Source organism: Gorilla gorilla, chromosome 6, assembly GCF_029281585.2.
Source record: "Gorilla gorilla gorilla isolate KB3781 chromosome 6, NHGRI_mGorGor1-v2.1_pri, whole genome shotgun sequence".
NCBI classification, from domain to species: Eukaryota; Metazoa; Chordata; class Mammalia; order Primates; family Hominidae; genus Gorilla; species Gorilla gorilla.
In genome coordinates, this window is record NC_073230.2 from 160,500,473 (window position 1) to 160,525,229 (window position 24,757).

Sequence of the window (24,757 nt, forward strand, 5' to 3'; positions counted from 1 at the left end):
ATTTATTGAGGTAAAACATGGGGAAGTTCGGAAAGTGTGCAGCAGAGATGCAGGCCAATGCTGCAGAAGCCATGGGACCATGTACCTGAGGAGTGGGAGAGGGAGGGGACGGGAGGGGAGGGGAGGGGATGGATGTGCTATTCCTACCAAAACGTGCAACATGAACATCACCACTGTAAGTTCCCAGTAGCAAGACTTCACTGCGAAGATAAATACCCAAGAAGACTTCAGGGAAAGGGTGGGACTGGAATGGGGTCTAAAAAGTGAAACAGATTTAGACGGTCAGGAAAAGGGAGGGGGCAAATAATGGGAGGGGCAACGGTGTTAGTGGAGGATTGTAGGAAGACTGGAGACATGAATCTTCTGGGAGTTAAAGGTTCTCCACTTTGACTTATTTCTAACTAATAGAAACAAGTCTATTTCTTTCATAGACTTATTTATGTAATTGCTAAGTGGCGAGTGTACGCCTAATTCATTACCATGGTGCTTTTGAAAGCAGAGCTGGAGACGCAGAGGCTCGTCAAGAAGAGGTTAAATAAATCAAGGTACAGTGCACAGGCAGAATGTGACCTGTGAATGTGACCTTATTTGGAAACAGGGTCTTTTCAGATCAACCAAGTCTAGATGAGATTTTGCTGGACTAGGGTGGGCCCTAATGCAATGTGACTGGTGTCCTTATAAGAAGAGGAAAAGAGACACAGAAACTGATACCCAGAGGGAAGGCCTCGTGCTGGCAGAGGCAGCGATAGGAGCAATGCAGCTGCAGCCAAGGCGCGCTGGGGATTGCTGGCAAACCCAGAAGCCAGGGCGAGGCAAAGAGGAATCCTCCCCTACAGGTTTCAGAGGGAGCGTGGCGCTGCCAACACCTCGATTTTGAACTTCTGGCCTTCAGAACAGGGCTAAATTTTAGTTGTTTTAAGCCACTCAGTCGGTGGCACTTTGTTATAACAGCCTGAGGAGACTGATGCAATGCATGGATTGTGTTCTAAGAGAAGCAGAATCTGGCTTTGGGTCTGATATCTCAAATCTCTTTTTCTTTTTTTTTTTTTGAGACAGAGTTTTCGCTCTTGTCGCCCAGGCTGCAGTGCTGTGGTGTGATCTCAGCTCACTGCAACCTCTGCCTCCCGGGTTCAAGAGATTCTCCTGCCTTAGCATCCTGAGTAGCTGGGATTACAGGCACCTGCCACCAGGCCTGGCTAATTTTTTAAAAATATTTTTAGTAGACATGGGGTTTCACCATGTTGGGCAAGCTGCTTTTGAACTCCTGACCTCAAGTGATCTGCCTGCCCCAGCCTCCCAAAGTGCTGGGATTGCAGGCATGAGCCATCACACTCACCCTCTGATATCTTACATCTTACAGGTAGAAAAATAAAATTTTAAAATAAAATTTGAATTACGCAAGTCAAACCAAAGATGTCAGTGAACATGGCCTGTTAAATTACATTTAGCCTAGAGCTGCCTCCTTAAATATTTTAAGTTTGGCCTAAAGGGTTTTCTGTACATTGTGAACTGTAACAGGTGGAGGTGTAAACAGACCATAGCCTACATTCGTGCCAGCCAGAGTTTTGGCAATCACATGTAGCCAACTGTTCCAACCGTGTTCAAATAAGACAAATGCTGAGCTGTAGCCAATCCAGGTGTTTCTGTGCCTTACTTCCGCTTTCTGTGGTCACTTTCCTTTTTCTGTCCATAAATCTTCCACCACATGGCTGAGAGCTGGGCTCTCTGAGTCTACTCTGGCTCAGAAGGCTGCTCTATTTGCAAATCGTTCATTGCTCAGTCAAACTCCTTTAAACATAATTCGGCAGAAGTTTTCCTTTTATTAGGCCCTAGAGCCACCAGTCACTGTTTCTGGTCTGGACAAGGTTGCGTCACCTACAGAGCCACAGGCCTGGTTCACTCTCCCCAGGCATCTCTGCTTGGTTCCTCCTCCTCACAGCTCCCAGACCCACCTGTGTCCCTCCTGCTCCATCCTCATGGGGAAGGACCTGTCCTCCTGTCCCTCGTGTCACCAAACTCATAAAGCCTTTTCACTGTCCCGTATGTTACCACTTAATGACAAACTGTTTAACGTTCAAACCAAACATAAAAGTATGTAAGTCCCCTCTCACCACCAAGATCTACCGTCTATCTTGGGGACGGGGGTCCTGCCACTCCCTCTGGGCCCCAGGGCACCCAGTGCTGTCCTGAGCCAAGGGGTCTGGCAAATGCCTGCAGCCACCAGGCAAGGAACAGAAAGAACAGTGAGAGGACCGGCTCAAGGTCAGGGTGAATCTGTTCCTCTCTGTGGAGAGTGGGGCGCATGTTTTGTTTTGTGTGTCCGGGGGAGGTTTAGGAAGTCACCTATTAGAGAAGGAGCCCCCTTTTCCAGGGAGTCCCTTCAGGAGACTGAGCAGTGTGAGTAGAAAGCCCTCTGGAAGCCCTGGGCTGGCACTTGGGAGGCAGCTCTGGGTGGAAGCAGGAGGAGAGGGTTAGGACCCGAAACTTAAAATGTAAAAGGCCCTCACAACAAAGCCCCAAACTCTTGAAAAATAGAGGCCAGGTGCAGTGGCTCATGCCTATAATCTCAGCATTTCGGGAGGCTGAAGTGGGTGGACCACCTGAGGTTAGGAGTTCAAGAGCAGACTGGCCAACATGGCAAAACCCCATCTCTACTAAAAATACAAATATTAGCCAGGCGTAGTGGCGCGCGCCTGTAGTCCCAGCCACTCCAGAGGCTGAGGCAGGAGAATCGCTTGAACCCAGCAGGCAGAGGTTGCAGTGAGCTGAGATTGTGCCACTGCATTCCATTCCAGCCTGGGTGACAGAGTGAGACTCTGTCTCAAAAAAAAAAAAAAAGAAAAAGAAAAAGAAAAAAAAAGAAAAGTAGAACATGTTCCCCCAAAGGTCTTGAGAAGAAAGCCCTGCTTTGAGGTGGGGCGGGGAGGAAGGAGAGGGAAGAGGAAGAGTGGGAAGGTCCTGATGTGGTTTAGCAGCTCTTCAGAGATGGGGGTGTGTCAGCAGGCAGGACCACAAAAGGGCTGCCGGCCCATCCGGACCCTTCTCAGGGCCAGGCTCCAGCTGCTTGGCACTGAGAAATGGAGACAGTAGCCAGGGATCGGGGAGGCCTGCCCGGGGCCTCTCAGGGGGATCTGCAGGGGCAGAGCAAAGAAGCCTGTGTGCTATTTTGTGTGTAGTGTGGGGCACTGCCTGGGGCCTTAGACCCCAGAGTCATATCCTTCAGTGGTTCCTGCAGCAACAGAGTCCCCAGCAGGGGCTCGTCCTGGTCCCACAATGCACCTAGGACAGGCTATCTCCTCTCCTGAGAGTCAAGAGGGAATGTTCTCATCCTCCTCTCCCAGCCCCTTCCCCCACTGGACACAGGGCCCCTTCAGTGGCACTTCCTGGGGGCTGTGCCCCTGCTTCCTGTAGGCATGTGCGGGGACCTGATGGGGCAGAGCTGAATAGGATGTGGTGGGGGGCGTTTTAGGTTTAAAAACCTGTGCCACCCCCCACATCCTCATGACCTGTGACAGCCCTGCAGAGAAACCCCTCTGGGGGGCTGGGGTCTTTGTGTGTAAAGGAAGGGGCCAGCCACAGAGATCTCTAAAGCCTCCTCCATGGACAATGCTGAAAAGTAGCTATGTCCATCCCTGAGCAGGGCATGATCAAAACTAACCCTGGCCAGGTGCGGTGGCTCATGCCTGTAGCCCCAGCACTTTGGGAGGCTGAGGGAGAAGGATCGCTCGAGCCCAGGAGTTTGAGACCACCTAGGGCAACATGGCAAGACCCTGTCTCTATTAAAAAAAAAAAAAAATTGGCCAGATATGGTGACATATGTCTGTAGTCTCAGCTACATGGCGAGATCGCTTGAGCCCAGGAGTTCAAGGCTGCAGTGAGCTAGGATTGCACCACTGCACTCCAGCCTGGGTGACACAACAAGATCCTGTCTCACAAAACACAACACAACAAAATGAGCCCAAACTGCACCCATGCAGGCATTGGGCAAAGGCCCAGAGGAAACAGGTACTCTGTGGTGCCTATCTAGTCACCACTGATCAAAACCACAAACGCGCATGTTCCTGGACCCAGTAATTCCATTTCTGGGGCCATAGACTTATTTGTGTAATTGTTAAGTGTCGACTGTACGGCTTATTCATTACCATGGTGCTTTTAAAAGCAGAGCCTGGAGACACAGAGGCTCGTCAAGAAGAGGTTAGATAAATCATCGCCCATCTGCAGGCACAGGCAGCCGCCATTCCTCTCGGAACATGACAGCGATCCTCATTCCTTTCATCTCCAAGATGGAGCGGTAAGTGAAGAAAGCCAACTGCAGAGCCATCTGTATCGAATGATACCATTTGTAGTTTCGAAAAAAGGAAAAAGAGTATCTATATTCTGCCTGTCTGATTTTGCCTAGACTATCTCTGGCAGGATCTGGAAACACTGGCTGTCTCCAGGGAAGGGAACAACTGGCAGGGAGGACCTTCATCATATCCCCTTTTTGATTTTTCAAACTTTCTATCATAGGAATGGATGATCCATTCAGAAAATTACTTCTTTTCAGCCACTGCTTTGCTTTTGAGCCAAGAGGCTGGCGAAGGCCATATTTAAGCACTGACCTGCTTCCTGCCCTGCCTGCCCCGACGCGCCCCCCAGCTCTGTGCAGGGGTGTCTCCCATGAGGACCAGGACCAGGACCTCTGTCCTGTCTCCCACTAGAATCAGGGCCATGGCTCTGCCTTCCTGAGCTGTCCTCTCCCTCGCTCTTTCTCTTCGAGAAGTTTTTCCACTTTCAACATTCTTCAGGGATGAAGCTTAGTCACTGTTGTGCAAGGGATGTTCACAGCCCATGAAAACTCCTTGCTAGTTCTTTGGGTACAGAATGTTCATCTTTCGAGTAAACAGTTTAAAGAGAATGCAACTGTGACCAAGCCCCTCCCCACCCCCTGCCGAGAGCTCTTAAGAGCACAAACCACGGCGTCTGCTCCTCCCATGGCCCTGTCTCCTTGCAGGCCACCCCCATGTGAGTACTGGAATGATCCTAACCCAGTCCCAAAGGAGGTGAGAGGGGTGGCGGGATGCAGGAGTGAACCTCTGGGGCTGAGGAGATGAGAAGGTGGACTGTTCATTTGGGGGTGGGAACACCTCATTTCTGGTGGGGCTGAATGATTCTCTATCATTGCCATCTTTCCACCTGGCCTTCCTGTTCCTTCCAGAGCTGGTGACTCCTGTGGGGAAAACAAGTGGCACTCTGGACTACAGAGGGGGAAGGGAAACTTTTAGGGGAAGGGACAGGTGAAACGCTGAGACTCACAGTGTGTGCATTAGGGATATGTGTGTAGTTAGGGGCATGGGGAGTGAACCCTCCTGGAACCTAACATATGCCCTATCTGTTGACTGATACCCGAAATGTTTTTAAGAGGGGGTAGAGTCTTTCAGCATCAACACTTTTTTTTTTTTTTTTGCACGATGCCACCCTGTTTACAGAGGGCTTACACACTCTGGCCCCCTCTGCCCCTCACAGATGAAGAAACTGGTAGCTGGAGAAAGTTCAGTTACTTATCCATGGTCCTTTAGCGAATAAATGGCAGGGACCACACCTCAGCTCCACTGTCCTGAGTCTATAACCCAGACACTTTCTGCCACAATCAAACTGGGGTATCACCGAGAGAAAGAACATGAAGACTTAAAATTACATTTTAGCTGTATGAATTACTCTCCCAGAAGTGGGGCTTCACGGGGCCAACAGGAAGGAGAGCTTGGATGACACTGGGTGACTGCAGAGGGAAAGAAGAGGTGCCACAGAAGAGAGACGGGCACAGAGACAGAGTGAGCTTGAGACCCCATGTGCTTCCTAAGATGGGACAGCCCCATGTAGGGAGGGACAGGCTTCCTCCAAAGATGGTTTTCTTCCATGCCAGCCAGGAAGGGTAGACCAACAAAGAAGTGACTTCTACTCAGGTTTATGCTATTCAATCAGTAGAGAAACAACTGTCTTATGAGTCAGGTAAGGTGGGTAGTAAGAATGATTCCTAAGCTTTTTTTCTTTTCAATGTTGGTATCACTATTCATAAATAAAAGGGAAAATGGGCAATGCTGACACAATCCCTCATTACTTTTTTTGAGACAAGGTCTCACTCTGTGGCCCAGGCTGGGGTAAATGGTATGATCACGGCTCACTGCAGCCTCAAACTCCTGGGCGCAAGTGATCCTCCCACCTCAGCCTCCTGAGTAGCCGGAACTCCAGGCAAATACCATTACACCAGCTAATTTTTTTATTTTTTATTTTTGTAGAGATGGCATCTTACTATGTTGCCCAGGCTGGTCTTGAACTCCTGGTATCAAGTCACCTCCTGCCTCAGCCTCCCAAAGTGCTGGGAATATAGGTGTGAACCGCCGTGCCTGGCCTGCCATTACTTTTAAATAGACCAGTGTATTTCTTAATCATGAGGTCAACTGCTGAACTCAACCTTGGGTCTGATCAGTAAATGAATAGCTCCTGGACAGCTTCCATGGGCCAAGTATGCTGGGGGTGTTGAGGAAGGGGGTGCTAAGATGGATGAGAGCAAGTCCCTGTAGTCTGTAGGAGAAATGGGGACAAAACCAAAAAATCAGCCCCAACACCACCACGCAATAAAGTCGAGAACCAGGAAAGCAGGGGGGAGCTCAGGGAAGAGGAGAGGGCCTGAGGGTGGGGGTGGGAAGGTGGCTCAGAAACCCCAGGAAAGAGCTGGGCCCCGATCCTGGAGGAGGACACAGGTCTGCCCCGGCTCAGGGGCCTCTCCTAAGGGCCCAGGCAGAACTGGGCCATGGCCAAAGTCACCCAAGAAGGCTCTGGCCAAAGGACAGACAGGTGCCCCCTTTCTGTTCCTTCTGAGAAGACATCTCCTCCTTTCTCCTGCTCCTTAAGGACTTTGTTTAGGACGCCGCCAGCCTCTGCAGTGAACAATGCCTTTGATTCTCCCAGGGCGGCAGCCAGGCCCAGTGAACAGCCCAGCGAGGGAACAGAAACTGCTCCTGGCAGCCACACAGAACACCACGAAAGGGGGTCCAGACACTGGGGAGCCATGGGCTGGTGACTTCACAGGGCCTGGCCCTGCTGGCAGGCGCTGGAGAGGAGGAGGAGGAGAACAGAGGTGCCACCAAAGGGAACTGAGCCCTGCTGGAACGGAATAGCTGTGCTGGGTGGAAACAGAGGCCTGGCCCTCAGAAGCCCCAAGCTCTAGGTCTGGTTTTACCACTAAGTTGCCATGGGCTCTGGGACAAATCCACCCCTTGCCTTGGTAAAAATAAACCAGGTAGACCAGATGCCTATCTGGTGCAATCCGGCCCCTCCACTGCGTAAATGGAATGAGCTAGAGCCTCATTCCTGCCTAAGGAATGAAACGACAAGAAGGAAATGTATTCTGCTGACTGTTGTTACAAGAGGCATGAAGTGAGAAGAGCAACATTTCCATTGACACTGGAGGGAGGCTTTGCTTCTACATGGTTTTGAAACCTCCTACCACTCATCAGAGTGAGGGGCCAGGTGTTGTTCCCTACTTTGGAGAGAGGATGGCGAGCGTCGTGAGGGGGAACGGTGGCCCAGGGAGGTGCCCAACGAAAGTGCCACAGCCAGAGAGGGACAGGAGTACCTGTGCTGAGTAGCTGTAGCACACAGAGGGATGCAACCAGCAGGCAGGCGGAGACCCTGGGCGGCGCGAGACCCTGGGTGACACAAGTTCAGGCCAGGCAGGTGACCCAGAACCCAGCCTCTGATGTCTGCTTAGGACTCTGTTTTCTCAAGGAGCAAACCCACTGCTTTAATGTTTTGGCCCTTTGTTTCTCAGGTGCCCTCTGGCCTGGCTCCTATACCCTCTCCCCGCATGGCCCCTATTGCCCGCAGGTTTTACCTTCCACCCCTCATTCCAGAGCCCTACCCTCCAGGGCCACTGGAGCTGAGTGCCCGGCCCTCTGACTCCAGAATGGCTCTGGGCAGTGCAGGCAACTGCAGGAGGCTGGGGGAGCCAGGGAATAGAGGGGCAGTATCCTTAGGGACCCAGCTGGCCCCTCCTGCCTGCCCTGCCTCCAGCAACTCCTCTTCCCCTCGTCGCTCCAGGCCTGGGTGGTAATGACTCCCGAAACCCTGCCCACACCCCTGGGAAAAGCCCCTTCAGAACCCCAGCTGAATGTCCTTGTTTCCTGTCCCCAGTGATACAGTTTCCAGCCTCCACTCCCAAACCAGGATAAGGACTGGCCAGCACCGTGGAAGCAGCTGAGCTCTGGGGCCAGAAACCTGGGCTGGACCCTAAGTCACCACTCGCCAGCTATGTGGCCTCAGAGGAGTCAGCTCAGAGGCTTGGTTCATTCTTTGAACATCTGAGCTGCCCGTGGGCTTTGTGTGATGAGTAAGAGGTAAGAAGCACAGCACCCTAGGACACTGAACGATAAGGCCCATATTCAGTATGGGCAGCTGCCATTGATAGCAGATGACGTCTCCGGGAGAAGACCCTGCTGGTCAGAAGCTCGGAGCCGGCTCTAGCTTCTGCCTTGCCTGGGGGACAGGAGTGTGACACACCTGAAGTTCAAGCTGCAGCTCACCCCTGGCTGACTCCACCCTGCGGCCCCTCCACACAGGCTCAGTGTGGAGGTGAGAAATCCCAGCTGAGCCCTCTCTGACAAGTTGGGGTCTCCTCCAGGCAGTCCTGGCCATAGCCATCCCAGTGCCCCCAGCCACAGTCAGCCACAATGCACTCTGGAAGCTGTTCCTGAGGGCGTGGAGGCCAGTCCCTGGTTTCTCATCACCTGGAGACGTAAGAAATTGGAAAAAGCTGGTCACCCCCAAGACAAGCTCCAGGTGCCACACGTCAGTTCATTGAACAGCGCCTGGCCCAGGGTGACATTAGGTATCAGTACCACTTAGGCCCAGGAGTCCACTTCCTCTATAACCCACTGCAGGCTGCTGTTTCATTTGCACAGAGGCAGGAATACCCTACACACAGCGGGCCTGCCTCAGCCTTCAGCCATTTCTTCTCTTTTTCCCCCAGCCCAAGGTAGGAGTGGCGAGGTCATCTTCAAGACCATTCTACCATTCTCCACCCTCCGTGTTGGTGGATGCATTCCAGAATGAGCCATTCAACCTGGACTATTCTACCTCCCACAGCCCCAACCGCCCAATACTTCTCTGAAAGAAGCCTGTACTCAGGGCCGCCCCACCAACACCCCATCCCATGCTCAGCTTCTCTTTGAGAATTGCTGCGGTAGACAAATATTTCAGCTTCAGCACCCCTTTACACTCTTGAAAAATAGGGTGTTTAACATATAATGAGTTTATGGTTGTCATTTATAAATGAATTAATGTTTAAAATTTTCTCAGCTTTAATTTCTAATATAGGCTAGGTTTGTTGGCTTAGGCCTATAATCCCAGCACTTTGGGAGGCCAAGAAGGGAGGAGCTGGGAGCTCAGGAGTTCAAGATCAGCCTGGGCAACATAGTGAGACCCCCATTTCTACAAAAAATAAAAAATTAGCTGGGCATGGTGGCCTGTGCCCTTGGCCCCAGCTACTCAGGAGGCTGAGGAGAGAGGATTGCTTAAGCCTGAGAGGTTGAGGTTGCAATGAGCCATAACTGCGCCGCAGGACTCCAATCTGGGTGACAGAAAGACCCTGTCTCTAAAAAAAAAAAAAATTCTAATATGGTAAATATTGATTCATATGACCCACAGAAACAAAAGCTCCTTGGGATCCTCATTTTTTTAAAAGTAACTTCTCAGCAGTCTATATTTTTTAAAACAAAACAAAAAATGAGTGGCATTTTTACTTTTTGCAAACGTCTTGAATAGCTGGCTTAATCGAAGATGCTAGGTTTATGTATCTGCTAGTGCCCTCATTCCCTGTGAGACGGTTTTGCTCTAAACCCTTGTCTGGGCAGTCCCCAGTCCCTGTCCCCACTGAGTCTAACCCAACATGCTGAGTAGAGCATCTGAGCCACAGAGAAAGTTAGGATGCTTCTCAGGCTTCAGCTCTCAAACCTGGCTGAGCCAAAAGTCACCTGGGAGCATTGAGAACACATGTGCCCATAGGACCGGAAGATCCTGACCGATGGGGCCAGGAGGAGCCTGGGGATGTGAGCTGTGTGACGTTCCCCAGGTGATGCGGGTGGTTGGACATATTTTGGAACCATTCATTTAATCCAATCTCCCTATTTCACAGATAGGAAACTTCTAAAGTAATTTTTAGTTCCCATTCTTTACGGTCATGTGGTCCGAGTGCCTCCGTCCTGTCTCACAGCTCCCTTCTATGGAAGAGCAAATTCCCTTCCTTCTGAGTTCCCAGCCCCCTGCTTGGACTCTGATAGGAATGACTCTCCCTGCAGCCAAGGTCAGCCTCATGCAGAAACGCCCTGGAATGATGCCTCGTCCCCGGGTACCAGGCGTTTATGCAGCTGCCGGCCAGGCCAGCTCTCCTGAGCTCTGCTGCTCCTTTCCAGCCAGCTGCTTTGAGACCTTGCTCTGAATGTTCCTAAAAGACAAGTTTCACACCCGCCTGGTGTCCTCCCCACCCCACTCCAGCCCTGCCCCTGCAGGACCCCCTCCCTCTCTCAGCAGGAGTTTCTGGACTCTGGCCCCTTTAGAGCTGAATGGCCCTGGCCCTAGCTGAGCTCACTCTCAATTCATATTTCAATCTGGAGTAAGGTTTCAGGCTGCAGATTTTGGTTCTAGGCTCTAAGAATCTGTTTTATGATCTTTTGTCATTGAAACTGTTCAAAATATGTTGGAAAATATCTGAGTGATCTTGGAGTCAAAGCATCATGGTAATATGGAAGGTGAAAAATTATTTCTATTTAAAAAAAAACTTTCAGGAATTTTTCCAAGGTTATTCTCCTAAAAGGAATCCGGAAAATATCCAGTCTTATAGGGCTTCGTATACCCAATAACATTCTGCACCTAGTTATGAAATAGTTGGCTCTAGCATATGGGTATTTACATGGGAACTAACAAAACAAAACAGAAATGGTGGTGCGGGGAAGGAAAGGAGAATCTCACAGGGGCTAATTTTAAATCAGTCCCAACTCTGACAGTGTGGTCCCAGCCTCTGCTGTCTGCCCTGTTCCTTCTTCACGCTTGCTTGGAGGTCAGAGTTCTACATCATGGACCCAAAACGTAACCCTAGATACTTTGCTTGGGCAAAAGACAACAGCAGATATGCATCTTGATGTTGCCACTTAGAAAGCAGTCCTGGGGAGGCACAGGGGAGGCCCCTCTGCTGCTTTGTGAGAGAGAGAAATTCTGCCACAGAACTTTTCCCATATACAATGGTTTCGGAAAAACAATTTGCTAAGAATTTGTCAATGAAAGGGAAATGTTAGCAGCCACAGTCCCTCTAATTATCAGTATTTGTGGAATCACAAAAGCAACAGGCATTGTTTGGTGCTGTGGAGATGAACTCTGCCGAATGTGATAGTCTGGAATGGGCCAGCATGAGAATCATAGGTGGTAAGAATGGGCATGACCTTGGACAAACGTCTCAGAACCTCATTTTCGGTGGAGGAAGTGCAGGCTCTGAGAGGTGAAGTGTGTGGCCGAGGATCTACCCCCCACCCCAGAAGCAGGTCCACAGCCATGACTCAGGTCTTCAGGCCGCAGCCCAGGGCCTTGCTCCATTCCAGGAGGTTTCTGACGGTGACCTCATCCCTGTGGAATGTTGGGGAGAAGACCGTTTGTATGGGCGACAGGAAAAAGCACACAGTCACACCAGGCAAGGTGGGTGCCTGAGGTCAGAGGTGTGTCTGTCTTGGGCTGCCTCTCCGTGTCCACCCTCCTCCCCAACGGGGCTCCCTCGGCCAGCTGCCAAGGGTGTATAGGGTGGAGCGGGTAGTGGAAGGCCAAGACTTGGCACTTTGGATTTGGAAGGGGAGGGAGGAGGAGGAGGAGGAGGAAATGAGGCCCCCCCTGGGCTCCTTGCTGAGTCAGCATGGTTACTACTGTCATTTCCCAGAAGGAAATAAGGGAAGGACACCAATTCAATAGGAGACCTGGGGGACTTTCATACTCTCAGCTGATGCCAAGGTGCCCAGTGAGCAGGGAAAAGGCTTCCTGGCCCTGGCGGCAGGATGGGGCCAGAATATTCCTGGGCAGGAGCCCCCCCAGGTGGCCCATCCTGCCTGAGCATGTCTGAACATGTTCTTAGATCAGGACTAGAGTTCGAGATTTCAGAAATGTCATTCTAACCTTGATCTCTTCGAGATGCCTGTTTATAACACAGCATCGTGCATGCCAATTGTCTGGCAAAGCCGGTATACACGGGTATCGCTATGATGTAAAACAGCGGATCTCATGTGAGGGTAAACTTGGAATTTACCCCGATGAGATGGGGTGTGGGGAGGGTCCAGTGGCTGCGAGGCCCTGGAAGCATGCCTCTTCCAGGGAGGCCTCCATCATCAGAGCTTCCGTCTGCAACGTCCCTGCCCTGTGCTGGCCAGGGAACTCTGCGGCGGGTTCCCCCACTGTGCCCGGGATTCGGACACTGCTTGCTGCGGAGTGTTTCCAGTCCCTCTTGAAATTCCTGGTTGTTGACAATTTGTTTATTATTCTAGCTCTTGAGGAAACTTCCTAAAAACTGGGGAAGAAGTAGTTCTTCAACTTTCTTGAATCTCAGGACACTTGGATCATCTGATGAAACTGATGAATGAAGCGTGGGTACACAGATTTCTCTGTCTCTCAAATCACTTTGGGGCCCTTCTAACTCCCCAAAAGTCAGGTTTTAGGAATCTGTATTCCGAGGGGTCTCAAAATGTTCTCATGGTTCCCCTCTCCTCCAGGGTGGCCGGCCTCCCTGTTCCATCTTCTGAGAGGAGCTATATCCATTTTGCACCCTGAACCTCCAAACTCAGAAGTCTCTGAGGAGCCCTGAATAGGAGAAAATGTGGCTGAAAATGAAGTGGAAAATCAGTGTGATAACCAAATCAAGATCATGCCTCGCTGGGACCCTGTCACACTAAAGCTTCCAGAGCATAATCGTTTTTAAAATCTGTAATAGTACCTGGAGTTTTTTCCTGTGCTTTCTATAATTCAGCTCTTTGAGTCTGCTCTGAACCCTTGGTGGTAGCTCACTGCTCATGAACAGATGCCCCTCCTGGGGGGCTCCAGTGGCCCTCCACAATGGTCCCATTCCTGAGCTGTTTATCCTCACCCTGGAGGGCTCCCTCTGATCACCCAGGCTCACTGCTCTGGATGAGGCACAGGTGGGAAGGGCTGTGGGTGATGCAGGGAGGGCTTTGAGTCACCATCCCCTCCTGAAGTGTATCCTAAGCCATTTCCAGGTGTACAGCTCTCAGGGGAGACAAGAATGCATTGTTCTACCTGGCACGATGGGGTGTGGGCCACGTGGGGTATGGGCCACAGAAGCATATTCCCAAACCTCCACTTTGGAGAGCCACGTACAGCAAAGCAGGAGAAGACGGCAGAGGCGGGGATGGGGAGACCATCTGTGAGTGTGGTTCCTGCCCGGCTTTCCCCTTCCTGCCAGGTCTCCCAGGAGGCCAGGTGGCGGCTGCAGCCGGTGGCAGACACTCCCTTCCTGGGGTGCTGGCTGCAGCCGGCTGCCATGGGACTCCGACCAGGGCTCTCCTGGGGTTCTGTTGACTCAACACATCATCTGACGCCACCCCGGCAGGCCCTCTGGGTGTCAGGTGCCAGTGAGACGGGTTGGGGAGGCTGGGACGGTGTCCAGACTGCCGCCTCTGCCCCAGAGCTCGTTTCCATGGTGCCGTTTCCAGCTCCAGGAGCTCTCCTCATTCACATCACGAAGGGAGAGGCAGGGATCGTGAGCTCTAGTGGTTGTCTGCCTCCAGTGATTAATTGGTACGATTCTCCACGGAGGAGGAAGAGAAGAGGAAGGAAAGCTGCAGATGAAAGGGAAATAAGCGTCTCGTGGTGGAAACAAAAGTATTGGTTGCATCCTTTCAAAGACGATCTGGAATCTCAAACCTAGGGTTTACCTCTGCCCTTCGATGGCAACAACAATTCTGGGAGTTCAGGGCCATGATAAAAAATGACAGCATCACACCTGAATTGCTGCTAGTGTTTTTAAGAGAGAGGTAACCACTCATCCCGAGGGAGGTGGGAAAGGAGCCCTCTTGCTAGGGAGCTTGGAATTCCTAATGCTTCCTGTGTCTGACGCACAGTAACTACCCCTGGTAGAGCTCGCTTTGCGGGGAGGGAGAACTCAGCCCTCTGTTTGCATGATCTGAGGGTCTCGAAAGCCCCCTGCCCCCTTCCAGATACCTCATCTACTTGACAAACTTCCAAGATGCCCTGCCTCCCCTTTCTACACATTGCTCTTCCCTGAAAGGTTCCTGCTCTGTTATTCTTGGTCAATCTGCAGAAGGCAGGCCGGATACTCCACAAAGGACCCAAGAGAGGAGCAGCCGTTAGGAAGGTGCAAGGCTGGGAGGGAAGGACAGGACCAGGGTTCCCGGATTCAATTGTACCACATCATACATGTTGCCTCCATGTAATTTTCTCTTTAGTGCCAGGTTTCTAGAATCAGTGCATGAAAAATGATATCTGAATACGGTGCTTAGGGGAGCCGGGTTTTTTCCACTTCTGATTCACTCCACAGCTTCAGCATCTATTGTCAGCTAAGCTCATCTTCTGTGAAGCCCTCACTGGTTTCTAGAGTGAATCATTCCTCCTTTTCATGCACTTAGCACATTCCAACGTTATCAAATGATAGAGTGCTGGGTTGTTTCTTGATTCATCTCGGGTCTTCCGCTAAGCATGAATGGCAGTGAGTCTCGCTTATCGCTATCCCGTGGGGCCTGGTGCACTGTCCCAGCTCAAGAAAGATTTGCGGAGCTTGCTTTGTACATAGTGCTCAACAAGTAGACAAATCTAACTTTAAATCTTAAGCTCTTTAAAATACACCGTTAAGAAAATGAAACAAGAAACATGACAGAGAGAAAACACAGCTATCCCTCTGTGTCTGCAGGGAATTGATTCCAGAACCCCTCTCAGGCACCAAAGTCTAGGATGCACAAGTCCCTGATATAAAATGGTGTAATACATGCATATGACCTATACACACCCTCCTGTATACTTTAAATTATCTCTGGATCACTTATAATACCTAATATAATGGAAATGCTGTGCAAATAATTATTATGCTGTGTTGGTTTTTCATCTGTATTTTTATTGTTGTATTATTATTTTTATTATTTTTTCCCCTGAATATTTTTGATCTGCATTGGTTGAAGCTGAGGAGGTGAAACCTGCGGATATGGAGGGCTGACCGTATTGCAAAACACACATATGATAAAGGACTTGTATCAGAGTATATAAAGAACTCTCAAAACTCAGTAACAACAACAACAAAAAAACTCAGTAAAAAAAAAAAAAAAGTGGACAGAAGACTTAAACACATACTTCAGCAAAGAAGATATACAGATGACAAATAATTATACGATATTCACCATCATTAATCTTTAGGGCTATATAAATTAAAACTACAATGAAACATCACTACACCTACTAGACCAGCTAACATCTACAAAAACCTGACAATACCAAGTGCTGACAATGATTTGGAACAACAGGAACTCTCATTTGTCACTGGTGGAAATACAAACTAGTATAGCCATTTTGGAAAACAGTTTGACAGTTTCTTCTGTAGTTAAACATACATTTATCATACAACCTAGCGATGCCACTCTTAGAAGATATGAAACCTTGTTCACACAAAATCCTGAATGCAATGTTTTCAGTGGCTTTATTCATAGTTGCCCCAAACTGGAGACAATTCAAACATCCTTCAACTGGTGAATTAATAAACTGGTACAGCACTTTGGGAGGTTGAAGCAGGAGGATCATTTGAAGCCAGGAGTTCAAGACCAGCCTAGGCAACATAGTGGGACCCCATCTCTACAAAAAATTTAAAAAGTTGGCTGGGTGCAGTGGCACACTCCTGTTGTCCCAGCTGCTTGGGAGGCTGAGGTGTGAGGATTACTTAAGTCTGGGAGTTCGAGGCTCCAGTGAGTCATGATTGTGCCACAGCACTACAGCCTGGGCGACAAAGTGAGACCCTGTCTCAAAACAACAAAAAAACAAAAAAAAAGAAAAACAAACCAAAAAACTGGTGCATCTATACAATAGAACACTACTCAGTAATAAAAAGGAAAGAACTCTTAATATATGCAACACAATGAATTAATCTCAAATGCATTTTTCTAAGTGAAGGAAGCCAGGTCCAAATATATACATACTATATATTTCCATTTATACAACATTCTGGAAAAAGCAAAATTATAGCGGACAGAAAAAAAAGTCAGTGTTTGCTGAGGATGAGGGGAGAAATTGACTATAAAAAGGGATGCGGAAATTTCTTTGGGTGTTGGAATTGTTCTATGTCTTGACGGTGGTGCTGATTACACAACTGCAGATGTTTCTCAAAACTCTCAGAATAGCACTTTTTTTTTTTTTTTTAAAAAAGGGTGAGTTTTACTCTACGTAACTTATAGCTAAATAATCCTGACTTTTACAACAGTGCCCTAACATGAGTTCGGGGGGGTTGTCTCTGCAATGGGGGAAACAGGTGCTTTTCCCCTGGGCCTTGAAGGAGGGACAGGCAGGGCTCGGATGGAGACGCCTCAGCATGATGGTGGAAACCTTGCCTCCGCCTTGGGGCCCAAGACCTGCTCACATAAAAATAGCAGCTAAAATCCCTCTCCCTCTGGCCCAAAGGTCATCTCCTGAAGGTGACAGAATGGAGCCACTACCAGGGGGCGGGGGAGGGCGAGGGGGAAGGAGCGAGATCTCAGAGGCTCAGGCAACCTGGGCCCTGTCACCCAGACACCTCCCTCCCCTCCTGGAGACAGCTGTGCTCACACAGCCTGTACCCTGCCTTCCCCTGCTATTGGGAAAAGGGGAGGGGGCAGGAGAGAGCTGAAAGGTTAGGCTGGGAGCAGAAAGGGAGATCCCACTCCTTCACCCGCCCTCACCTTCCACCAGACTCAAGTCACCCGGCGCTCCTGAGGACAGGGGTCTTTGGTATATCTCTGCATATCCCTGAAAGGTGTGGACGGGTCAATGAGTCTTCTCTACAGGGGCTCTTGGCACAGGTCCGAACATGCAGAAAGCCTGATGATGTCCTGCTGCCCAGGGCAGGCCTCAGACCCACAGCACAGGAGGCCCAAGGCAGTCATAAGGAGACCCAAGGCCCTCCGAGGGGCGCACGAGGGGTTCCATGGAAAAGTGAGAAGGTGAGGCCCTCACCAGGTGGCTACTCATCCCAGAGAGGAGTTTGCAGGCCTGAATATGCCCCACCCGCCCCTCCTCCAGTCCCATCACCTCCCCGGGCCATCAGCAGCCACGCTAGGCCCACGAGAGTGTTCTATGCAATGGCTGCACCTTGAGAGCTTGCTTTATTTTTAGCTTTAAAAGTTGTGTTTTAAAGACATCTATATACTGAGTATAAAAATACTTATGAATATCCAAGAAATATGTTAGTAAAACTTTCTGAAGGCTGTGGTCTGAATGTGTGGGTCCCTGCCAAGTCCTTATGTTGAATTCTACCCGCAAGGTGATGGTGTTAGGAGGCCGGGCCTTGGGAGGTGAGGAGGGTGGAGCCCCATGCCCTTACAAGAGGGACCGCAGAGAGACCCCTCCTCCTTCCACCATGTGAGGACGCAGCCAGGAGCTGAAGCAGGTCCTCAGCAGACACAGAATCCATCGGCACCTTGGTCTTGGACTCTAGCCTCCAGAACTGTGAGAAAGAAATTTCTGTTCTTTTTTTGTTTTGAGACGGAGTCTTGCACTGTTGCCCAGGCTGGAATGCAGTGGTGTGATCTCGGCTCACTGCAACTTGTGACCCCTGGGTTCAAGCAATTCTCCTGCCTCAGCCTCCTGAGCAGCTGGGATTATAGTTGCTCACCACCACACCCAGCAATTTTTTTTCTATTTTTAGTAGAGACAGGGTTTTACCACGTTGGCCAGGCTGGTCTTGAACTCCCGACCTCGAGTGATCTGGGATTACAGGCATGAGCCACAGTGCCCAGCCACAATTTCTGTTCTTTATAAGCCACCCAGTCTATGGTATGATTACGGCAGCCTAAACAGACGAAGACGCTGAGTTAGCTAATTTGTTGATCCTAACAGTCCACTCTTTTTAAACATTTATTTTTGATTTTGTTAAAATGCACACAACCTAAAATTGACCATCCTGACCATCTTCAAGTGCACAGTTCAGCAGCATTAACCACACTGCTGCGCAGCCCCCACCACCACCATCTCCAGAACTATTTCATAGTACAACACTGAAACTCTGTCCTCATATAAATAACTCATTTCTCCCCACCTGCAACCCCTGGCAACCATCTTCTACTTCCTGTATCTGGGAATCTGGCCACTCTAGGGACCTCATATGAGTAAAATCTGGCAGTGTCTGTCCCTTCATGACTGCATTCTCTCACTGGGCACAATGCCCTCAAGGTTCATCCACAAGGTAGCACCTGTCAGAATCTCTTTCCTTTTGAAGGCTGAATACTATTCCACCACATCTACACACAGCACGGAGGGCTTTCTCTCACAATTCCCTCCCGGCTTTGCCATCGCTTTGCTATTGCTCTGTTTCTCCCAAGAGATCACTGCCCCTCCTAGGTTTGCAGCTTCCCTTTCCTCTGGTGACAGCAACTATGGTTGCTGCCTGCATGGCCTGGTGTCCCCATGTGCCCCCAACGCCGAGGGCCAGAGCAAGGAGTAAGGACATCCGATGCAAACACCGCACCCACACGTTTCCTGGGGATGCCCCAGTCCCTCTGGGTCAGAATCTGTCAGCCTGTGCCCATGCCTGTCCCTTCCTTCTGGGCCACGGTCACAGGACTTGGGTCAGCAGGCCCAGGCAGGGAGGGAGCCCGGGACAACGCCAGACATTCCTGCCTTCCTGCAGTCAAGTTTCCGACGTGCTGTTGGAGGAATCCTGCCAAGGGTAATGTGACATTTACATGATGCCTGGTGGGGCTGCCCAGTGACATAACAGGGGGGTTGGGGGTGTGTCTCTGGGCACAGAGCCTGCAGCCCGGCAGAGTCTGATGACACTGTGTTGTGTAAATTGAAGCAACAGTCACCTGTTTCTCTAAGTCATGGCTCAAACCTGTTTCCTCTTATGTGACCATAAAATCACACCGCCTGTCACCTTGATCTTTGGGACTCTTCTGTCTTCCTTCTGAATAAAGCTATTTGATAAACACCCATCCACTTCCTGCAGGGGGAGAAGGCCAAATGCCCTCATGTGCATTCTTTTGAGAGAGTCCAGTGAGCATGAGCCCAGCTGGAAGCAGGCATTTGTGATGGCCTTTCTGTGCACTTGTGCACACAAACTTTCTCGTGTGGGTGCCCTAAGTGCCGGCATTGTGCAGGAAGCTGTGTTGGGGGCTGGGAGCACACTGGTAGCAGACACCATCCCTGCCCTCTTTCAACTGATTTTGCAAGGACTTCAGGAACACATTCTAGCACAACTAACTAGAGCTGCTCACTTATGAGCAGAGCCTCAGTTTAGCCATCAGTGAAATGGACAAATCAAATAGGAACTCTTGAATGGGCCACCTCCCCTGGGCAGCAGGGTAGCGTTGCTTCCAAGGTGTGCTTAATGCCGGCTCTCTTCTTTGTGGTCTGAGCAGAAGCTGTAAGGCTGGGCCCTGGCCTTGTTCTTAGCTGTCCCTGGCCTACAGACCTTTGAACTAATCACTCTTGGTGGTCTGAATTCTCTGTAGACAGGTGGAAACCGTAGGCACTGTGTCCTCCAGACCTCAGCACAGCAAGAACAGTCTGGTGTTCATCCGGGCAGAGGAAGCAGACCCCACCCTGTGTTTACACGACACCAGCTCTTCAGGGGTCCGAGGGGGCGGGCCTGATGCCGGCATAAGGTTTGATGTTGCCAGCTAGAATCGCCAACACATCCCCGGAAGCCCAGTGGCTTAGCCTCCTATCAGTGCCTCCTCTGCAGCCCCTGCCAGGGCTGCCAGGAGCTCAGCCGGCCTTTGTTCTATTTCACCCCAACCAAATATCTCCTCCTCCTCCCTTCTCCTTATTCGTTAAAATTCAGCGCATGATACTGGCAAGCTTCAGCCGCAGCTCACAGCACTTTCAGAGGAAAACGTGGCGCGCCCAGGGCCTTCTCACAGCCATCGTGCAGCCGCCTGGGCAGCTCCCAGCTCCAATGGCAACTGGTAGCATCAGGAGAGTATGGGGTTCCCCAGTGGGGCTCCGGGGCAGCGCAACGCCACAGGACCTTGCGGTGGATGTGGCAAAGCATCTGCTCTGGTGGCCTGGGGCAGGTGAGGAAGTGAGCGCTTCTCAGGAGCAGAGAGCCAGGTCGTCTCTGCAGGCCCAGGCCTGCCGGCGCCTCAGCCCTGTCGCCATCATCTCTCCTTTGACTGAGAACAAGGACCTCTTTCCTCGCCTAAATAGCCTACAGCTAAGAGGAAATCACCCCCAGTTACGAGAGGTTTCAGGAAGCCCCCCTCAACCTTCCACCCACCATCATCAAACTTTCAAAAGCAGAGAGTCTGGGATTTGAAACCCCTGTCTGAAAAGTAGGTTTCAGATCCATCAGAAGGCAGGGTCAGGCCAAACCTCTCCTCTCAAGTCAGATAAAAACGATCACACCCGGGAGGAGAGGCCTGAAAAGGGGCAGCTGAAGGGAAAAATTGCTGGAGAGCGGGGAGCAGCCCGGAGTGTCTCCTCTGGCTGGGAGGGGCCCTGTGGAGCTGGCAGCAGCAGCTCTTGTGAGCAGACAGAAGGCCGCTCCTTAGGACCAGGCGCCGCCACCTGCAGGCTCAGGCCCTGTTCACCTGCCGCAGATTCCCCGAGAGCCAGGCAGAAAAAGTGGACCCTGCCCCCAGAGCGCAGGCCCAGGGAGAGGCAGGCAGGTGGCCAGTCTGAGTCAGCGGGATGGAGGCGCCTGGCATGGGGAAGGGGTGTGTAGCCTGGGAGGGGCCTTGGGCGGGAGCATCCCCGGGGAGAGAGCCGGAGCAAGTTCCCTAAGGACACATGATAACTGGCAGAGGAAGAGCAGCTGCTGGGGAACGGGGGGGTGGTGTGTAGGGAGCTGCACACCCTGGGGTGGTCAAGGCAGAATGGGCACCAGCTGCGGCCCACCAGTCCTGCTCTTGGGGTCCCAACAGGCAGGGAGAAGTGGTGGACCTGTGTCCGAGCATCAGGGGGTGCTGCAAGTGGGCATGCTGGGTGCCCAGCAGGGGTACCATCATTCCCCAGGGGTGTAGAGAGTGGGCTGGGCCCGGGAGCCCTCCGAGGAGGCTCTGCCACCACCTGTGGGACAGCAGGAGGAGCTTGAACTCTGTGGGGCCTTGGAGCAGAAAGGACCCGCCGCTGGAAGGGAGGGCCACAGGAAAGGGGAAGCCCCGGAGCCCCTGGTCCTTGGCTTGGAGAGCTGGGTACACAATGATGCCCAACCCTCATAAGGTCCACACATGACAGGGTGCCTCCAATCCACTGTGGACGGTGACAGGTGAGCAAGGGTCTGACATAACCCCTTGGCTGTGGGGGCACAGAGAATGGGCACGGCTGGGATACAGTGGTGCGCTGGGTGCAGGGAGGGGGTGTGGGTGCAGGGAGGGGGTGTGGACGCAGGGAGGAGGCAGGTGCCGGGAGCAGACATCAGAGCCCAGAAAATGCCACAGAAATTGAGCCTCTCTCCACCCTGCCTTCCAACCTCATCCACCCAGTGGCTCAAGGCCGCCAGGATAAAGGAGGGTGGGTGTAACGGGTCAAGGAGAATCCAAGCTTTGAGGTGTGCAGGTACAGAGGACTCTTGTGTGGTCCCCACAGCCATGGGTGCACAGGCCAGTGGGTGCATTCAGGGGACATGGCAGAGGGAGGTGCATTTTTGTGCTGTTTTCCTCTGTGCCAGCCCCCTGGGAAGCAGGCACTGTTGATGCCCTGTCCCTAGGTCTCACTTCTGAGTTCGCCTGCAGCTGGGAGGCAGTTCCTGTGGGCACTGGGGCTTCCCACCCACCTCAACCCTGCCTGAGAGTTTCCTCTGGTGCCCAGGAGCTCCCTCGGGAGGAGCGCCGCCAGCTTGGGGAACTAGGGGTTTGGTCCCCACAGGGCCACCTGGGCAAATGCCCCCGGGGGCACATTCAGCCAGCACTTCACCAGGTCCCTTGTGAGGCCTCAGCTGTCCCAACTGTCCCTCTAAGCCTCCTCCTGGTTTTTCCCTTCACTGTCCCATCCCCCACCCCCTCGCCTGTGCTTCCTGGGATCATCGCTGGTATGGTTTAGGTGTTTTGTCCCCTCCGAATCTCATGTTGAAATGTGACCCCCGAGTTGAAGGTGGGCCTGGTGGGAGATGTCTGGGTCATGGGGCGAATGTCGTGGTGCTGTCCTCGTGGTAGTGAATGAGTTCTCGCTCTATGAGTTCACACGAGGCCTGGTTGTTTGAAGGAGCCTTGCACCTCCTCCCTGTCTCTTGCCCTCTCACCATGTGACACCTCAGCTCCCCCTTTGCCTTCTGCCATGACTGGAAGCTTCCTGAGGCCTCGCCAGGAGCAGACACCAGCACCATGCTTCTCCTACAGCCTACAGAATTGTGAACTGAAATCAACCTCCTTTCTTCATAATTTGCCCAAACTCAGATATTTATAGTGACACAAATGGACTAACACAATCTCCCAAACCAACTCCCTGACGTTTGTCACCAGCTCTGCTTTTGAGGGAATCCACATTACAGGCAGGGGAATGGGTGCAATGGATACCAGCGTCAGCCCCTTGCAGACCTATCCAGATGCAAGGACTTGGCTCTTTGGCCCACTCCAAGCCACCCTGAGATGCCACGTGGAACCCTAGGAAAACCCACCTCTGCAAGAAGGTCCTGAAATCAGGTAACTTCTCGCTACAATGTAAATGACTGATAGGCTCAAACGGGCCTTGGGAGGGTTTCAGGACAGGGTACAGGAAATGACCTGCAAGTCTGCAGAGCCAGTCTGCAAACTCTAGGGAGCGCCCCTCAATGCCCTTAGGCCACCTTTCCTTCTCTGACCTCTGTCCCCATCCCTGCCCCAAGCTGTGTCTCTTTGGCACCTGGGATGTAAGCTGTGGAAGCTAAACTGCACTGTAGTTGCAGACTCTTGAGAAACCGCATGAACAATATTTCTGAAGATCTCCCACGAAGGTTGCCTCCCTCCCTACGCTCAGGCTGCCTGCAGGCCTAGTCCCAGCAGATCTCCGGGAGACGCTGACTGCTGGCCGGATGCCTGTGTGGTTACGGTCCGGTTACATCTCAGCCCCCTGCTGAGAAAGAGGCGCTAAGGTGGCCCTGGAGCCGTGGATTCACTGGGGTTGAGATCATCTCAGCAACTTTATCATGAAGGCCAGCACAGGAGGCCCCTCCTTCCTGTTGGAGATGTTTATTTGTATGATTAAGAAATGGCAAAGGGCCTTTCAGACTACTTTTGCTTTGAAATAAATCAGTGAATCAATGAGATGAGAAGTATTTACTGGGCACCGGCTGTACAGGGAAGAACTGGAAGTGGGATATGCAGTGCCTGGGCTTGGGGTAACAGAACCCAGCCTAGGGGCCAGAAAGAAATGCATGAGCCATTAAGACAGTGCAGGAAGCGTCTGATGGAGGACACGCCAATCCTTTCATCCATCATTGAAAGCAGGACGAGGAGGCTGGGACACAGCAAGGTGCTCAGGCCCTCAGAGGAGGCAGTGGGGAGGTTCTTGATATAGGCTGGTCTTTAAGAAAGACTGGGACTAAGATAAGCTGGGGTACATGGGGGGGAAGAAGGGAGTAGAGGGGCAGTGCTCTGCTGCCACAGGCGGCCGCAGATGGGTGCCCCCACGTTGCAGAAACAGCCTCAACAGGAGCCTTGTGTACCTGCCAACATTTTGCTGCATACAAGATTAATGAAATAGTTCCACCGAAATCTGGTGATGGAGTTCTCGGCAATGTGGTTTTTGTCCTGTCATTTCATAGGAAACAGGTCTTTGAATAAGTCGTTGCATCATTGCAAAATGATGTTTCCTCCCCAACAAGGGAAATAGGGGGTGACGTTTAGCAGCTCCTTCTGCAGCAACCCAGTGTTTTAAGTTGAGTGGCTAGAAAAGAAAGAGGCGTATTATACGCTGGGCTGTGTTCTGGGTGCTGGGGACGGTGAACACGACAGAGAAGAGCCCAGCCCTCGTGGAGCTCAGGTTTGTAGACTGGCTCCTTGGAGTATGGTCTGAGGACCAGCAGCCTGTTTGTTAGACATGCAGACCTCCAGGCCCGCCCCCGAGACCTACGGAGCCTGAATCTGCCCTTTGACAAGACTCTTCAGTGACCGACAGACATGTCAGGGCGAGATACGTGGCTGTAGGCCAGGGGTTCCGAATTTTGGCAAGAATCAGGACCACCTTTTTAACGCAGGCTTGTGAATGTGTGGATTTCTGAGCCCCACTCTCAGAGATTCAGATTTGGGAACTGGGATGGAGGTCCAGAAATTTGCTTTTCTGACGAGGTTCCAGGTAATGCCAGGCCTGCCAGTCTGGGACTCACACCCTGAGAGCCACCTGCTGTAGGAGATCATCTGAGTTCTGGGTGAAGACTGGGGCTATCTCGGCCACGTGTCCCAGGCCCTGGAGAAGCTGACGGTAGCTTCCAGGCTTCCCCTATGTGGCCAGGCCATAGTTCCCTTAACCTCCCACACCCAACCCCTCCACACGGGGGGAGCCCGGCCTTGTGCCGAACCCCAAATAATCCTCAGTGCTTGGCCTGCCCGTTTAGGGGCCAAACATCCAT

At 51.6% G+C, this 24,757-nt stretch overlaps 1 protein-coding gene and 1 long non-coding RNA gene across 12 annotated transcripts in view; one reads left to right on the forward strand and one right to left on the reverse strand.

Annotated features, from left to right (window-relative positions):
• Positions 1–24,757, reverse strand: part of PRKAG2 (protein kinase AMP-activated non-catalytic subunit gamma 2) — a 320,123-nt gene that overhangs the window by 120,364 nt on the left and 175,002 nt on the right. The gene's annotated exons all lie outside the window — the stretch shown is intronic.
• LOC129534660 (uncharacterized) lies at positions 4,867–13,992 on the forward strand. Of its 2 annotated transcripts, none has more exons than XR_008681328.2 (3): positions 4,867–5,004; positions 8,173–8,375; positions 12,780–13,992. It is a non-coding gene; the product is annotated as an uncharacterized lncRNA (long non-coding RNA). The 2 variants fall into 2 exon arrangements; XR_008681329.2 differs by lacking the exon at positions 12,780–13,992 and adding an exon at positions 9,008–9,243.